Source organism: Orcinus orca, chromosome 17 (assembly GCF_937001465.1).
Source record: "Orcinus orca chromosome 17, mOrcOrc1.1, whole genome shotgun sequence".
In the NCBI taxonomy this organism is placed as follows: Eukaryota; Metazoa; Chordata; class Mammalia; order Artiodactyla; family Delphinidae; genus Orcinus; species Orcinus orca.
This window is the reverse complement of record NC_064575.1, coordinates 14389379-14408576: the sequence shown is the minus strand read 5'-3', so window position 1 is coordinate 14408576 and position 19198 is coordinate 14389379. Positions and strand designations below refer to the sequence as shown.

The window sequence follows — 19198 nt, the reverse complement described above, 5'->3', positions numbered from 1 at the left end:
AAAGCTAGATAGACATCTGAAAGATCAACTCAATGTATCCTGCTGTGTGAATGAAAAGCCATCACAGTCCGTGGCCATCAGAGACTAAGGTAAGTGAAACTATAGTCTGGATGTTTATAATCCTGGTATATACTTAGCGGCAGAAATCCCTGAAGGTACATAACTTCATGTGCCAACTTCATGAATGTTAAAAACAGCCACCACTAATTTGAATTCTAGAATAACTTGTCACGAGTGTCCTATAGGTACCTGAAAACGTGTGATTCCTATTTCTGGATACTGGTGTGTCACAGCTATAAGGAACCTTAAGTAATCTTAATGTAAGACTAGCTTACCCTAGCATTGATCTCTAGCTTATATGAACTCAGTTTGATAGATTTTTCTCTATTGCTTAAAAAAGCACATGTTACAGAAGCACTTATATATTTACACCAATGTCTCAACTAAATACAGAGACCCTAAATATTGTGGATCAGTTTAACAACAGCCATTCATTCTTTCCTTCAATAGTATTTACTGCGCCTCCTATGTGCTAACTCCATGTTAGGCATTGAATGAGACCCTCTTACTGCCTTGAAAGGTCTTATTGACTAGTAAGGAGAAAAGAAAAAAAAACAAAGTCTGAATACAAATATGGTGGGACTCCTATTTCCAGGAAAGTTGGAGCAACTGGTATCACACTCATCCTTCTGCTGTAAACAGCCCGAAAACAAAGTATACGAAGCAACCGTCTCAGACACTGGACGATAGGCTGTGATCTGTGAGAGAAGGGACACAAGTGAAGTATGTCCCACCAGAGACACTTTTCTGGACTATGGTACAAAGAGGGGGACCTTTGTACATGAAGAAATATTGGAAAAATTTCCAAATGTGTTAAAAAATGTAAACCCACAGATCCAAAAAGCTGAACTAATCAAAAGCATGATAAATACAATGTGATGAATACCACAACAGAAATACACAAATGTAAGCCTATGATAAATTTCAAATACATAATTTTCCTTGATCAATTTCTGCATAGATTTTTCTCCTTCCTTCTGCACATCCACTTGGAGTATTCATCAACTCCTCCACTATCCTCTTACCAAGTGTCAAGATGGTTGGAATATGTGGTGATGAGAAGGCGTGGAAGCAGAAGTAGACAATGAAAGTGTAGAATGAAAATATAGAGAAATTCTTTTCTATTCCCTCTTTGTTCCCCACTGGCTTCTTATTCACTACATATTTTCTTCTCTTATTTTCCATTCATGCCTTACAATTAATTTACCCCAGTACTTACTGTTTAAAGCCCCCAGGTTCTCATACCCTCAACTCTCTCACTAGGCTTCTTCCATCAATGGTCCTTATGTTCATTTTGCCCCATCCATCGATCTACCTTGTAAGTGCCTCATGGTGAAACCCCATCTTCTTTCCCTCCCTTAAGCCTTTTCATCTCTCCTAAATCCTTTACTTCCTGGTTCTGAAATTTATGTATCATTAGAATTTCAGGCCTGAATATTTCATCGGCGTTGGTTCACAAGAGATGGAGGAATCTTTACTCTTTTTGCAAGGGCTGGGGAAGCAGCTAGGGGATGATAAGCATAGATGAGAAGATGGATTTCTAGTATTACAGCCTGTCACATGAAATGCCTTTTTCCTACCAAAATTTTAAACTTCTTGCTTAGATTTCTAAGCAGGCCTGCTAAGGCATTTGTCCTTTAATAGATCTGTAAAAAATATGGCATCAATAATAATGTTACTGGATAATAGTATAATATAGACCAAACTACCGGTAGGCTGGTTTATAAATGATCATCTTTATTTACCGTTGTCTCTTTGTAGCCAGGGATCTGCCTGTATTTACAAACAACCATATCAACGAACGTTCCATCTCAGTGCTTGAGAAAATCTAGGGTCAGCCTGAGTAAAGGAAAAAGTCAAAGTCACTTATGTTTTCATCCTGTATTCTTATTGCACCATTTTCCTGACAAACCTCAGATGAGAGGTACAATTCTCATCTGAGTAGTGATCCAATCCTTGGTAGGGTACAGTAAAGGCATAATCTTGTAGAATCTGGTCATGTAATCTTAGAACTGGAAGTGAACACCTATATCATATCACAGATGAGGAAACAGAGGCCCAGAAAGATTAAGTGCCTTGCCCAAGGTCACACAGCCAGTTAGATATGCAGCTGGGACAAAGTCCAGGCCTCCTGAAACTTCCCCTTATACTGTCACCCTTTCAATATCTTTATAGGCAACAACAAAAATACATCTTAGAACCCCTTCCTAGAAAACTTATTAAGAGTGTGTGTTATTATTTGTTTCTCACATGTTAGTGTTTGCTGGAATCCTTTCCGTCTCTTTTTAGGAATATGGCTGAAATGAGGGCAGTCGGACAGGAAGACTTGACTCTAACTAGTGCATGGGTGGGCCGTCCTCTGGCCCAGTGACTGCTGTTGATCAAACACCACGTGGTGTCGTGGCTCTGCCTTTTTGCCTCATGGGAGTCCCGGGGCTTTGTTCACATAAAATCACCTTGTTTCCGGCATCTGACCACCCATGTGGTTTTTCTGCTATCTCCATCTTGTTATTTTTCGGCCATGAATGTCTGGACCATGAGGCTTGCAGCTGTCTCTGTAGTGTTCCTGTGTCCAAACGGTTATGGTCCTTCAGAGTGATCCCTTGTAACAAGCTACTTTTAAAAGACGTTGATGTGTGGCGAAGAGCTTTGGGGATTATTCATTCATTATTCCACGGGGTCCCTGCCTTTCCTAACAACTCTGTATGTGCCTGGTATCGTTCACTAAACTCTACAGACAGATTTAGGTCACAGGCTCCTCTTCGATATTTAATTCTGGGTCTACTTGCATAGGAGCCTTTTATATATTCAAATACTTAAGCAAATAGAAGAAAAATTGAAAAATGAATTTTAAAATTTACTACTAGGAACTGGCCCAGGCTCCCTCTTTTGGGTAATTCACAAAGCTCAATATAGCCAGAAGTTTGCAACTTTGTTTTTTATATTAAAAAATGAGCATTTATTATACACTCAACTGTATGCAAAGTGCTGTGCTAAATGCATAAGAAATGGAAAGATGATCGTATTCCAGTCTCAAAAAGCACACACTCCAATGTGAGGCAGAGACAGGTAAATGGCAATACAGTACAAACAAAATGTCAATAATATGAACCGTAATTAAAGTATGAAGTCGCCAGGCTTCTCAGATTCACGCTATCTGTGTGGCCCTGGGGTTGGTGCTTTCCACACACCTTCTCTCTGAGTCCCTCACAATAACGTTCTGAGCTAAATGCTCTTTTCCACACTTCGCTGAAAGGCACCAAGAGGATCAAAAAGCTATGCCCACAAGGTCGGACATGGTGGACTATCTCCATGGACATTTCTTCCCTCACACCAGTGGTCCTCGGGGGGCCTTAAAAAGGTTCAGACTTGGTTCTGCACACCATGGGCAGCCACTGCACTGCTGTGGCCACGATAAGGATCACCTTTAATTTTCACTTGGGAGACGATGAAGATGGAACGAACGATACTCGCTCACAAGGCACTTTTCTACTCCTTCTTCGGTGCTGCGGGGATTTGCCCACTCTTGGCACCCCTATATACTTAACAGTGGAGAAGGAGAAGTGGAAAATTAAATGTCAAGTTTATTATTTTAAGATCCTGCAGCAACGTTCAATATGCAGTTAGAATTTTGAATTTTATATAAAAAATTTTTTTCAGAAGTATAAAATATAGGCAGAATGAGTGCTCTCCATTGTGTGAAAACTCTCCCAAATATCGAGGAAACCGCTCTTCATCATTCTCTAAGGATTTTTTTTTCTCTCCTTTCAACAAGGGAATCTTATTAATGGCACAAACAGAAAAGCAGGATACAGTACAGTTGTCAACCTAAAGCTTTGAAATTCCATCGTCATTTAAATGGTGATAGTTATAAAAAAAATCATCAACTCTATAATTTACAAACAGAGGATTGAGAAAGCTTTCCTGTGGCAAATCCATCTTATACTTTTGTGGCTCTCTGCGTCCAGCTCTGTGGAGCCGCGCTGAGGCAGGGTCTACACCAGAGAAGAAGTATCCAGCCTATTTGAGGATCAGAATCCCAGCCCACTGAATCATTAGAGCCTCCAGATGGAGAATCTTTGTATGGGATTTTAGTAATAATTCGTTTTTATTTGTTAATATATGCCAAATCATGGTTGGCTGGGGGGAAAAGCTGAGGCTAAGGCTAAGCAAGTCTAAAGGGAAATCAGAAATTAAAAAATTAAACACTGGTTTAAAACAAGTTTTCCATATGGATGTTCTATACTATACTCCCAAAGCACTTTCCCATTTACTATGTCATTTGACTTTCTCAACAACTGTTACAAGTGAACCAATGTAGATTTTAGTTGTGTAAGCGTAAGGTATTATTTTTGGTATTATTTGTGAGGCATATATACATGTGCTACTTCTGACCAGCACCAATTTCCACAAGGTGGGCGCTGTGGCCCGTGACTGGTTTCTATATATTGCCTGTGTGTGTGTGTGTGTATGTGTGTGTGTGTGTGTGTGTGTGTGTGGTGTGTATTTAAGTGTATGGAGTTATGAGCAGACTAATGTTATAGGAACTTATCTACTTTGTGCATTTCTGGATTTAAAAAATTTTCACAAATAATAGTAATAGTTAACTTGCACAAAGCACTTCACTGAGTGTGAGGCATTGTTCTAAACCCTTTATGCGTATGGAGTCATCTAATTCTCTAAACAGCAAAACAAAGTCAGTATTATTACTGGCCCCCATTTTTCAGATAAGGACACTGAGACACAAAGAAATTAAGCTACACAGTTAACCAACGGCATAGCAGAGATTCAAACCCAACAGTCTGGCTCCCAAATCTGTGCTTCTAACCACTACTCTACACTTCTCTCTTGCACCACTATAAATTAGAAAAAGAGAGTTTTCTATTTTAAGAAGAGAAGATCACCTTTGCTGGTGATAACACTCGAACTTCTCCCAAAGGCTATTTTCACGTGACCCTAACACACATCACTGTGTACATTTTCAGACACCCACGAAGGCCAATAGCTCAGACTAGTGATTACCAGGTAGATGGATGCATGGTCTTACAGTCTCAACAGGAGCCCGGAAGAAAAAAAAAATCCATGTTTCGATAGTCCGAAAAATTGTCTGTCACATTTAGGAGTTGGTTGTCACTGGAACAGTTATTCATACATACATATACCAGTCACAGCACACAAACTCTGTCTTAATATTTCCATAGCTAGAGAGAAAGTTCTTTACACTAAGACGGACTTCCAAACCAGAAATGTAAATTACACTCCTCTCCTTTCACCCAGAAGCGACGTTTCAGCCCTTACAAACTACGAAGCTGCTACTGTAGCTGACATTTGAAAGAAATTCCTCTATAAATCGATGCTTAAGGGTGGAGAAAACAACCAGACAATTAAATATTTCCCTAAGAGAAAGGCAATTTTGTGACAAGCACTGACAGAGGGCAGGAGGATGTCGTTTTTCCTCTCTGGCCTCTGTCTGGGGGATATGCAGGTGGTGGCAATTTCTTGATCCATTTGAGCGCCAACAGGAGCCAATCAACAAGATCTTGAAAGCAACAGCCCCTCTCCCCGGTGAGCTGATCGTACACATCTTTTTCCTAATCATAAAGATTACTTGGAATCAATCTTTAACCTGAATTCCAACAACTACTAGCATATAATACAGTAGGAGCTATTTTTTTTCACTCTTATTTATTTTTTATTTTTTATGTTTTGCGGTACGCGGGCCTCTCACTGTTGTGGCCTCTCCCGTTGCGGTGCACAGGCTCCGGACGTGCAGGCTCAGCGGCCGTGGCTCACGGGCCCAGCCGCTCTGCGGCATGTGGGATCTTCCCGGACCGGGACATGACCCCGTGTCCCCTGCATCGGCAGGCGGACTCTCAACCACTGCGCCACCAGGGAAGCCCTTCACTCTTATTTTTAATGCTTCAACCAGTAAAGGTATTTCATTTTGAAGCTTTTCTTAAAAAATGCACTGACTACATAGTTATAATCCAAGTGATTCTACAGCCTTCCGTCTTTGCCAAGCATTTTTGAATTTTTGCCAGCTATCAAAAATACACATTGGGATTAGTTTACTGGCAGAGATATAAAACTAAAAGAATAATGAGGGAGAAATAAGGTGCTGGGAATAGCACAGTCTGATGGGAACTAATGATTACCAGGCAATACCTTAGACTTTTAATATTATAATAACAATAGGTTGTGTTTGAGCAGCTCTAAACACCTGCTCCCTCCAAAGGTACTTTGACATCCTTTATCTTGTATTTACAACAGCCCAGGGAGGGAAGGGGGATGAATATATGCTAATTGTGTAGAAAATTACATAGTAAACAAAATACCTCTAATTAGAATCAACTCTCAATGCAGGGTTCTTTGGACAGCAGAATTTTGTGACTAGTTATATTTTGATATACTTATCATGGGGAGGGGTATTCTGAATATCTATATCCCGTGCAGCACAGCACTGATGTGCTAAAAGGCTGCTAGTTCCCTCATGACCACTGTCCATTGCTGAGTATCATCATGTCTGGCCAGACCAGACTCCTATGAATATTGTAGGATGGATTTAACCTGCTGGAGCATTCGTCCTTCACATAATAACCAAATACATTTTAATGTAGAAAATGCATCCAACCTTTTCTTAGTAAAGCTGTAAAAGCAAATAATTTTAAAATTAATTTTATGGTAAATCTATCATAAGAAGCCATGCCTGATCTACTTGCTTAGTAAATAGTGGATTTGCTTAAACACTTGTATTTTAGCTGCCATTGTCAACTGGCTATCAAGAATGGACTCAAGATTTCTTTTAAAGACTACTAGAAAATAAACAGAAAAGAAAATTAAACACTGTCCTGAAAACTTGGGAACTTCTGATGGTGCTGACCATTTGTTCGGCAATATTTTGGTTATTTTAAAATTTTTAAATAATTATACTTTCTCAAAGGTCCTATAGCCTAACTACCTTCCACTTAAAAAGAAGGGAAGCAGAAATCACTGCAGTTCATGTTAGAATCTGCCCAAATTAGGACTCCTTCAAAATGTGCCTCTTTCCATTTTGATAGCCACAGTCCCCAGCAGCTTCCAAACACTTTTGTGGCGTATACATCACCACCTCCCTACACCCTCACCACACAAGATTCTCTAGTCATCAGAGCAAAAACATGAGACAAATATGAATTCCCACTGTAATCCAATTTTACTTTCACATCTTTGTATATTCTACAAGAGAGAGAAAGGCCTTGTCCCTAAATACATATATGAACCCGAAGACCAGTGGTTTACCGAAATTAATCATTTAGTTTTACAAATTCTCTAAACCACAGATGCCAGTGTAAAAAGGCTGCAATGTTTCAGCTCTATTACAAATATGCAGCAAAAATATCCTAAAAAAAGGGCCTCAGTCAATGACTTATTTGTTTTAAGCCCTATTAATGCAATACAACAGAATATTAATAACAGGATCTGACCCTACCACGTAATTATTCCAGGGATAACTTCTTAGAAAAGCTAACCTTCATTTGTAATTGTGATGCCCTCTTGTGAAATCTAAGCAGATGAATGAGGTTAAATCAGGACACTACTGAGAGAAGGAATCTAAAATTGAATGTATCTGCCACCAGTGGTACTAGGCACTTGAGATCGACACAGATCAAATGCTTCCTCTGTAAGCAGAATTAATCAGTCCTAAAAATGTCTTAACGTGGTACAAGGCAGTATTTCTTTTCAGGAAGTGCTAACTTTCTACTGAGAAATAGATGCTGTCTTAACTTCAGAACACCCTTCAAAATCACCCGACCAAAAAGGCACCAATGTAAGGTATCTGGCCTGACACCAAGTTGCATACTTACACTCTGCTTCTTAAAATTCAGTGTTGCAAGAATCCGAACACTCTGTCCTAAACTGTGGCTCAGTGATCTTAAAACATGTTGTGAACCTAGTGTGGGCCATTTTTCAGCACTGGATGAAACGATTCTGCCCTTATCTGTCTTCAAGATGTCTTGGGAGATATCTTAATGTGAGCAGGGTCCTTAGACCCCTCCTAAGAAGCATGACCACAAAGTAATCTCTTGTAACACACGGGTCTGGGCAGAGAACAAGACCATTGTGTGTGACCTGATTTCATTTCAGTGAATGTCCCGGTAAAGAATGACATCATCCCATTCTTTTTCTTGATCTCCACTTGTGACTGTCCCCCCCGCGCTCATCATAATTAAACTGCTTCCCCCCTCCCATTCCCTATTTCTCCTCCCCACGGGCATTGCTATTTTCTCCTGAACTTCCTGCCTGAATGTTTCATTAGGGCAAGAGCAAAGGCTTTTCCTCTGGTCCGTCAACACTGCTGGAGTTTGCTTCTTGGCTACATGAGACAAAGCATTATTCTAAGGGCAGCCAGAGCAGACTGAGAGGGTCATTTGCTGGGACGGGTCTCAGTCAGCTGGGAATGGAGAGCAGCCAGTTGAAGACGGCCCGCCTGACGGGCACAATGTTTCTCATCCCACTGGAGTTGGATTTTCTTTAAACACAAACGCATTGGCTTGGAGGATGTATTGTCTAAACAGATGCATTTAACCATGTACATACCACGTGTGCACATTTGTATACTTGTATGAACCAACACTTGCTTTATCACTTAGATTCATACTGCAAGACTCACATGTGAAAGTATTTCATTTCAGATGGATGGAAAGAGGATGCAGGAGAAGACCCTAGTTTAAAAACCGGCATGAGAATGCAACCAAGTCGAATTGCTGTGCGAAGGAAGGCACTGACTGTGGTGTTTTGAGTATGTGCTCTTATAAGGAAAAAGCAAAATCAACTTATATCCCACATCCATGTAATGGAAGATGATACACGAATTTAAACTATGAACGATGAAGACAATGCAGAACCTGGAAACCGTTTTGATAGAAAGGTAGGTGAAAAAAAATCCAAATAAAATTGTCTGTTCTCCAAGGTCCCAAATATGTAAACTATTAGGTAGTACCATATAAAATTACTGCCTTTTAGGTCAAAAAGAGTCAAATAGGAGTAATTTTCTAAGATTCCACCTAGCAAATTTTCATATAGAAAAGATTTATGGGCTTGGGTTAAGGGTGTGTGTTTTTTTAACTTTAAAAGAAGTTCCTATTAGGTAGAGATTATATTGTTTTTACAACAAATACATGATTTTAACAGACATTGGGATTCTGTGTAATAAATTGCCTTCTTTGATGAGAAATGTTAAGAGTGGTCACAAGAGTCTGCTTCTTAGCACGCCCCAATTCAGCTCTTTATACACTGCACCAAGTTTTACATGTCCTTGGATACCAAGACGAGGATAATGCTAGTGGTTTTTAGGGTTCACATCTGAAATTGATTCTTTGAAAAGATGTTGCTTACTATTACAGTCTATGGACAATTTTTAAAAAATATTTAAATTCAAATTAAGGTATTGAGTATAACTTAAATAATTAAAGTAATATAAATAAATAAAGTCCCAGGGAGGCACAGTTCTTATAACATTTTCCATCTCCAAAAAGCATCAGCAGGGCTAGGAAAGGTCTTAATTGCCTTACAAACAACATAGTCACTGTTCTAAGTTATCCCATCTGTGTGCACCAAACCTTGTCTGACGGTGCGGATTTTGAGTCCCGAAGGTACAATAGCGGCCATTCAGATTTTGGCAGGTGTATTTCAAGCTGAAAACCAAGCTCCACAAAACATAACGGTCTGTTCCACAGGTGTGGACATTTTTGACAAGAGCTCTCAAAATCTCCCCCAAGCTGTGAAGTTTAATTGTCCTTTTGGTGTCATTATACGTGAATACAACCTATCTCTCCTTGGAACAAGAGAGAATCTTCCGGCAATCGAACAGCCAGGAGACGCTTGGGCAGCTTCTGAGATTTGCGTATAACATCTCCTGGTTCTGTTCCTTGCGTTATGTATTTTGGAGGTGATGCCAAGTTCACTGAACTGCAGGTAAGCAGTTCTTAAAGCTGGAAAAATATTAAGTGAAAGGACTTTATACCCCAATGACACGAGCAGAGAGGCAATCAAAAATGCACAGGGCAGCATTTTGAAACCCCAAGACTCATTAAAATGGTCCTATTTTCTAAACCTGCCTGTCTGAGCACACACAGAAAGGACCCATTTCTTTCTACAAAATTTGCCAGCTGGGAGGACTGTGGCTATGTGAATACAGGTGTAGTGGTGGGAAGGGGCTCAGCCAGCTATCTAGTCCAGCTCAAATGATGGATGAGGAAGGGCAGAGATCTCTGAAACTGGCAGCTGGTCAGACATTGAATTTGAATTTTCCAGTCCAAAGACAAAAAAAGCAGACCGGAGCCAGCTCTAACAGGGGTTCCGCAGATTTTTTTTTTTTTTTTTTTTTTTTTTTGTGGTATGCAGGCTTTTCACAGTTGTGGCCTCTCCCGTTGTGGAGCATAGGCTCCGGACGCACAGGCCCAGCGGCCATGGCTCACAGGCCCAGCCGCTCCGCAGCATGTGGGATCTTCCCGGACCGGGGCACAAACCTGTGTCCCCTGCATCGGCAGGCGGACTCTCAACCACTGCACCACCAGGGAAGCCCGGTTCCACAGATTTTTAGGAAATAAATGTCATGTATGTTAAATTTGAGCAAGTGATTCTGATTTCATCCAGTATTACAGTAAATGCATTTCTATTTTCTCGTAATAAGGATAGGCTGAGAATTGAAAGGATATAATATTGATACTTAAAGTGGTGAAATGACTCATTAGAGGGAGAAAAGTGTGACATGAAAGATTAGTAACCAGATAATAAACAACATGGCATCCCAGAAAAGTGGTCTCTTCAAAGCACAAGAGAAGCTAAGACAGATGCTTTGAGAAATCAAAGCATCGGGAGAGGTCTTCAGTGACCTCTTGGGAAGATATGGGGTTTCCAGCCTCTTCTATAGTTAATTTTGAATGACATGATACCCAAGGACAACCTGTTTCTTTCTTACAGAAAACTTGATGCACTGGACTAAAGGTTCACAAGGAAAAGGTTTGGCAAATGGACTCAAGACGGTGAAGCAGTCTTAAGAAGTCACAGTTCTACTGTTGATTGAACTTCTTCCTAAGCAGATATCTTTTTCAGTTTGTTTTGGAATATTTTCCTCTCCCGTTTGGAGTTTCGAAGTAAGGAGACCTAAACTTCAACTTGTCTTCTCTTACTGTTGATTTAGCTCTGGAATAACCAGCATCCAATACCTTGCTGGTGAGATCCCAGACCACCTGCCAACAAAGCTCTGAGAATTAGAGAAAATCTGCCAGTGTTCATGATTTTATGTCAAGGAATGAACCCCAAGCTCCCAGCCATTTCCAGCCGTTTCCCTTCTTCACTTGCCATTTGTAGTATGAGGACAAAATGTTTAATCCCATAAGTATTAGAAAGAGAAGCTGGAGAAATCAACCCTCAAAAGACAAACCTGAAATTCAGGTCAGACTTGAAGGTTTTGTTTTGTTTTGTTCTGTCTGTGTGAGGTTCACGAGCTTTCTGGTGATTAAAGGACTTACTCCAAGTGAGCCTGGGCTAACACAAGACTTACAATGAAAATCAAGCAAAGGGCAGCGATTCTGAAGGGCTGCAAAAACCAAGAGGAACTCAACAGTTTCCATGGTGTTAGTTTTCAGTGAGGGTGGAAACAACTTTCAAAGTTGACATCTGAGCAAAGACTCATGGTGTGGGGTATAAACTCGTAGGAACCAACACCCCTAGGGATGTTTTTGCAGCCAAGGTTGTGTTGCTGAGATGGGTCTCCGTGGCCTGCCCTGCGTCCCACGACACTCTTGGCACCAGTGTATGTGGCCAAGGCAAGAAACTGTGAGGTCAAGCTGTGAACAAGACAGGTGACATCTGTAGTTTTCATGCCTGAAACTTTGGATGACTGTGCATAGCTGGCCTACCATTAACGACCCCTCTCATTCCCCTGAGCTTCCTGAGTATCTCATGACATGTTAATAAAGTTACATGATTCTTCAGATGCTTCTTTTGCCATTCCTGGAGACGAATTTCAAGAAATGGCTCTGCCTTTCAGCTCTTTCCACCAAGAAGGAGGAGAACGCTTACAGGAAGGGGCAGGACCATTGACTCCTGCGTTTCTGATAATTCCCCACCTGTGACACATTCCCCTCTTCAAGGGACATGGAGTACCCGGGTTTAATGAGTGCCTTGGTTTAATTAATCGAGACCAATATTTGATATGAGTACCTTTGAAGATTTTCTGCAATTATTCTGTCTTGGAGAACCTGCATGTCATTTGCCAAATTCACCTTCCTCAGATGATGGTGGCTGGCCGTCAGCACCTATGATGGAAGAAAGCAAAAATGCCATCAGTTGCATTTCATCAGTGATTTACCTTTCAGATGTTGCCCTTTCACACCTTCAAAGGAGGACATCATTAGGAATAGCATTCTTCAAATTTCTTCCAGACTGAGTTTCTCTTTTTTTTTAAGTTTGTTCTTTAAAAAAAATTTTTTTTATGTGGACCATTTTTAAAGTCTTTACTGAATTTGTTACAATATTGCTTCTGTTTTATGTTTTGGTTTTTTGGCCGTGAAGCATGTGGGATCTTAGCTCCCTGACCAGGGATTGAACCTGCACCCGCTGCACTGGAAGGCGAAGTCTTAACCCCTGCACTGCCAGGGAAGTCCCCAGACTGAAGGTGATTCTTAAAATCACTCCAAGAGACTTTGAAGTACTGTGGGTCATTCAATCCTTTTATAGAAGTTTCCATTTGACTTTCTTTTCATCAAGGGAGAGACTTTCCGTTAGATTCATTTCATATTATTCTCTAACTGGATTTTGTAAAGCCAATAAAGAAGTCTTTCTTTTTAAAGGTTTACAAAATGTTCCAAGTTTAAAAGTTGAATGACGTCTAATTTCAGGTTCTAAGACCTATTTTAAAGGAAAACATGCAGAATCATGAAATCTTCTAAAGTGACTGCAAGCTACTATTTGATGAGTAGCAAAGTAAGCATTTTCAAGTGGTTAAATTTGTTTCTATTCTGCATTTATGACAGTTGAAATATGTAAGTGACTAAAATCAACTTCGATACTTTGAATACGAGGAAACACCCATTTTAATGCATTAAGTATTTGATGAAGCAATCTTGCTGACATGAAGAGCACATTTAACATATGCATGCTATATATAAATGCAGATATGATATATAAATTAGAAGAGGAAAGATATATAGTAGCTGTATCTTATAAGGATATACAAGCTATAAGACATAAGCTAGAAGAATAGGAAAACAACACACACTATTTCACAACCCCAAATTTCCTTTACATTTAAAAAGTATTTCTCTTGCCTGTGTAATACTAAGACATTTCATGTGGAGCCCTCTTACCTCTTCACTAGTGAATATTCTCAGAGGTAATGGGTGTAGATTATTTCAATACAACAGACCTGGAATCTCTTCTTGTTCTGAACTGGCCCTGGTGATTCAGGTTGAATGTGGACAGTCCCAGGTCCTCTGCTCTGTTCTGGAAGCTTCACTCTTAGGGAGACTGTTGTGGTAGGACCTCCCTGCAGCTGGCCGCCTGCTGCAGGACTCTTCCTCCCATGCCACCCTTATCCTTATCACGTCTCTTTCTGTTCCCGGCAGATCAACTCTTCCGCCCATTTCCGCCACCCCCTGTCATCTGACACACCCAACCTGGTCAGCTTTTGACCACGCCCCTGTGCTTCTCATCCTGGAAGTTGGTGAGTTCTAGAAGAACTTTTCTATTCTCTGATAACATTATAAATTATTATAAGCATCACGCAGATCTCCACTTTTTATGTATGTTCCAGGAAGACATATAAATGTTTACATTTATAATTATGCACGGCACCCTGTGATCTTCCAAAGTAAAATTTTACATTTGAATGTGAGGCTACAAGTATCTGGCTGTGGTCATGCTGGATTATAGCCTATCGTCAAACAACAGTGTCCTTTCTCAGTTATTCGCAATCTCCCACTGGGAGCAGCAGGAATTCCAGGCTACAGAATCCATTGGCTATTTTGACCTTGACCGAATTACTTCATTTCTCTATGCCTCAGTATCCTCCTCTGAAAAATGAGGATTAAAAATCGTTATCTATTCCATAGGGTTGACGTGAGGATTACATGCAAACATCCACGTAAGAAATTTAGAAGAATAAGTGGCCAGGAAACACTGGCGATCATTATTACTGGCACTGAATTTTGTTTTTAAGCCAGTAATAAAGATACAACTTCCCTTGCAGTAGTAGTTTGCAATCAAAAGACATTTTCATGGAATGAGACCAGGGTTTTCATCCATTTTATAAATGGAGACTTTGCTTTGTCATCATTAAAATTATAATGTGCAGGAGAATAGTGTAATAATTTAGAGCTATAGCCTATTAAAGAAAGAACAGAGGCAGGTATTTATACCTGCTTGATAAGTGTACGCCTGTGAGAGTCAAATACTCCTGCTGTGCTGAATGAAGTTTCATTTGCCAAGAGAGAGTAAGGAGATAGGATGACTGAACCACCACGGTTTTTAGTTCCATAATCTCGACACCAGCAGACGGACTGCCTGGATCCTTTCTGCCTTTATATGTGCCAACTTGTAATAATTCACTATAAATAGGGTACGAAATGTGCAATGGAAAATTTTAATGAAAATATTTCTCTCTTTTCTTTTACAGTTTCATTAATGAACACGGGTTAAAACAAATTTATTCTTTAGTTTCAGCAAAACAGCATCATTTGACAAATAAAACCAATATTACTAATGTTAACCAATTAATTTGATTCCAACCAACAGAATATTATTGGTTTATGGTTCTGTTTATATTTAATTAGCAATCTGTTTTGGATTTTCAATGATGTAAGTGTAATTATATTATTGTGGATTTATAGTTATATAAATGTAATTAAAGTGACTTAAGCGGGGGCTGCTTATTTCAGTAACAGTTTAGTAGATAAGGATGGAAATCAGTACCAGGGCTCAAGTCCATAGCTCAGGTTGACAAGTGCTGCTGGAGAGCACCCATCAGCCTGGCTTCCCTGGGATCCGAGCCGCGAGACCCTCTCCATGCTTTCATTTCTGCTAGAAGAGTTTACCTTTATTCCCTCCACATATGAAAATTCTAAGCACCCCTCTGGGATCAGCTGACCACCTCAATTTTCATTTCTCTCTCTCCCCAGAACACTTACAACATTTAGAATCTGGGCTACACGATGTAGCATCTAGTGAGAGGGTCTCCACTGCTGCCTAGACGGGGGAAGGTCTCGTCTCTCTGGTCAGGTTTTCAGACTCCGAAGTGTGAGAGTTGTACTTGGGGCTCTGTCTCCATTTCATGCTCTGATCACAGTGTGGCCCCAGAACACCTTGCACTGATGAGCATCGCGGTGCAGTCAGGATCTGAGTCACTCATGGACACTTGGGTTATCTGGGAGTTTATTCAAGTTTTGGTCAAGTGTATCTAATCCGAGACCCCGAACGGCTCCTGCAGCAAGAGTAAACGAGCGGCCCACAGCCCTAAAGCTGGGCCACACAAACCTGAACGGAACAGGGAACCACTGGCCCAGCTTTGGGTCCTTTTGTCCTTCCTTTTTCTTAAGCCAGACCTATCATATTTTCTGCAGGCAATGACTCGGCCTAAGACTCCGATGTGTATATGTGTGTGTGTCTGGAGTGAACTCACATGAGTCTCAATGTCTCTGTTCGTAAAATAAAAGGTAAGATTGCAAGACCTCCAAAATCACTTCCTGCTCTAAAATTCTATAAAATGTTGGCACATGTGCCCATTCACTTGACATTAACATCCACAGATAAGTGTGGGTGTGCGCCAGAATTTCACCTGCTGATAATATGTCGGGAAGTTCAGTTTGATGGTTTAAGAGCTGTACTTTTGAAAGTTTGGCCTGGCTTCTCTCTCTGTATTAGTGTGTTATTGCTCTTAGCACTTAGGGATCCGTGCTGGAAAGCAAGTAGATGATTGAACTGAGCTCTCCTGGCTTTCTCAGTTGTTCAGAAACTGAGCTGCATTTCCTGGCTCTGAGACTTTGTGAACTCATCAGATTTTGCTGCAGAGAAATGTCATTAAAATAACAGTCCCCAGTGGGAAACACTAGCACCATTCATAGTTAGTGAAATGCTGAAACAGTAACTGGTATTTTAGAACTATGGATTGGAGGCCTTTCTTTATACTGTACACACGCATGCGTTTAGATAGATGTGTAGAAGAGATGTTTGTTTGTTTCTTAAGCAGCTGTCCTTTAATTGTCTCCTAAAAGTGGCTTTAGCCCTGTTGCAGAAACGCATCCTGTCTCTGCTCCCTTTACCTTGGAAAGTAATAACCGGTTCCAAACTGCTTTCCCTAAGGAGTTGCCGGAAGGTCCAAAATGTCCTCATTAGAAAGCTTACACCAAGCCACACCAATCTTGCCATTGTGGATGGTGCACGCATGTGGGGCTATTACTTCATGCACAATGACATGAGACCAGAAAACATGTGAACAGGAAGCCAAACCCGAGAGAGTTGGGGAGCTTCCAGCTTTCCAGAGAGCACAGAAATGAAGCAAAATTCAGCAACATTCTGGACTCAGGTATCTGGGGGACAGAACAGCTGCACCCCAGCCCTCTTCAAACACTGCATAGGAGAGTACAGTGGCTCAGGCAGCACCCAGCCTGGACTCAGTCATTATGCCGGCAAACCCCCAAAGATTGTGAAGTTGTAGCCCTTGCTTAGGATGACAAGACTTTAAATGGCTTGAGTAACCTAAAAGCAGAATGGCCAGCACCATATATGGAAGAATAAGAAGGCCAAGAAACCCCGGCGATCACTGGCGATCAAACACTGGTAATCCTCACGTCAACAATGTATCAGTATGTTCCTCACCCTTTCAATCATGCTAATGGAAATTCCCTCCAATATATCTTACTCCTTCTTTAAAGAATAAACTTTCCCATGATACAAGCTCATCCTATTCTAAAGTATATATTTGCTGATTATTTTGTATAACTGAGATAGTAACAGTTCTTTTCTGGGTCTCTTCTTTCTTTTCTTTTCTTTTTTTTTTTTAATTGTGGAAGCATTTTTAGCAAAAATAGAAACCTCTTCATCATCTCCAAAACCAAAGATAATCTCTGAAGTTTGGGGAATTTGAAGTGAGCTATCAGAAGCCGGATGGAATTCAGATTACCATCAAATACTATCTTTCTGATGAGTGATAAAACTCTTTCTATTTAGAGGTGACAAGAGCTTCTTAAATCTGCTTTTAAATGTGTTGATACAGTTTACCTACCAGGAGGAAATATTATACGACTTTGTGAGACCAGCCATGAAGCCTGGGGCTCAGCCCCATTCGTAATAAATGGTATTTGCTCTGAAGTGTTCAGGTGGGGTTGAGAGCTCTGAAATCCAGGAAATCTGATAGAGGCTTTGCCACAGAAGATGTGAAAGGGTATAAGAAAACTAAGGTTATCAAGTAATCAGACCTCAGCTTCCTGTCTGCTAATTAGATTGTTTTCTATTCATTCTAAATGTGAAAGTTCTTCCCGTTGTTATCTTTAAAAAACTCACAAACGTGACATACCTCTCCTTTCCAGTTACCCACCATTCAAGCCAATGGGAAGAATTTCCTGCTCAGCCTAAAGAAGAAGGAAATGTTTGTGGGGTACATCGTGCCCAGGTAAGAAATCATCTCCTTTGCTTTAGTCTTAGAAGTTTCCTCTTTTCCTCTAGTCTCTGAGTGGGCCCCCAATTCAAGGGAAGTGAAAAAACCCTGCTAAAGAAAGAGCTGCTTCTTGATGAATAAGTATAAATTCTTCATGAGTATGTGTTCTTTATGAATAAGTATTCTACTTGCCCACGGATCTCTTTCCCAGTCTCCGCTCATTTCTCAAGGCTCAGAGGATGTACATATTTCTCTTTTTGAGGGTATACAAAGTTATTGGCAAGACTGCTCTGGACATGGCCTCCCTGATGAAAAGTGAATGGGAAACAATCCACTCAACAGCGGGGATACGAGATGAAAGCTCAGAGCCCCATGAGCCCAGAGACTGACATTTCTTGGGGGAACTGAGCATGATGGGTACAGCCCGGTTTTTATGTTTCTTCTCTAAACTTCTAAGATAAATCTGGCAATTTTATACTTTTTAAAAACCACTTTTTACATATAAGCAATATCATTTGTATCATTTTTTTAGATTCCACATATAAGCGATATCATGTGAAATCTAAAAACAACGATACAAATGAAATTATTTACAAAACAGAAGCAGACTCACAGACATAGAAAACAAATTTATGGTTACCAAAGGGGAAAGGGGCGGAAGAGGGATAAATTAGGAGTTTGGGATTAACATATACACACTACTATATATAAAATAGATAACCAACAGGGACCTACTAGTGCAGGGAACTATACTCAGTATCTTGTAATAACCTATAATGGCAAAGAATCTGAAAAAGAATATATATATATATATATATATATATGAATCACTTTGCTGTACACCTGAAACTAACTCAACATGGTAAAACAAGTAAACAAACGAACAAAAGCAATACCACTTATGTAAACAAAAGATTAAATGAAAACCAACTTTTATTTTTTTTTTATTTTTTGGCTACGCCACGCGGCACGTGGGATCTTAGTTCCCCAACCAGGGATCAGAACCCACGCCCCCTGCATTGGAAGCCCAGAGTCTTAACCACGGGACTGCCAGGGAAGTCCCCCAAACTGACTTTTTATTTTACTTGATGTTGTAGTTTAACCTCTCAAGCCAACATTACCCCAATTAACTCAATTTCCTTCTACGAACTTGTACCTCTTCTTGTTTTATGGTATTCTATTATAGCTACCCAGTTGACCAAGCTTAAAACTAATATTATAGACATTATATTATTATAGACATTTCCTTTGTCTTCATTCAGTCCTCAAGTTGAGAATGTTCCACCTTCTAAATCTCTCTGGAATCTGTGCCCTGTTGTCCACCTACACTGCTCAGACCCTCAGCATTTCTCACTTGTTTACGACAGTAGTCTTTTAATCGGTCTCCTAGTTTATAGCATTATCACCCCCTAGGCCTTTGCCTAACCTACATTCCACACTGGAGAGTAGATGATCTATATAAAAATCTTCCTAAAACATAAATCACATCTAGTCTCCGCCTTC

General features: G+C 40.3%; 1 protein-coding gene across 7 annotated transcripts in view; it reads right to left on the bottom strand.

Annotated features, from left to right (window-relative positions):
* Positions 1 to 19198, bottom strand: part of SULF1 (sulfatase 1) — a 162582-nt gene that overhangs the window by 115317 nt on the left and 28067 nt on the right. For all 7 annotated transcript variants that reach the window (XM_004274944.3, XM_049700459.1, XM_033437540.2 and 4 more), the window contains exon 2: positions 12268 to 12362. The gene's annotated coding sequence lies outside the window, so the exon portion shown is untranslated. The remainder of the gene's footprint in view (positions 1 to 12267; positions 12363 to 19198) is intronic.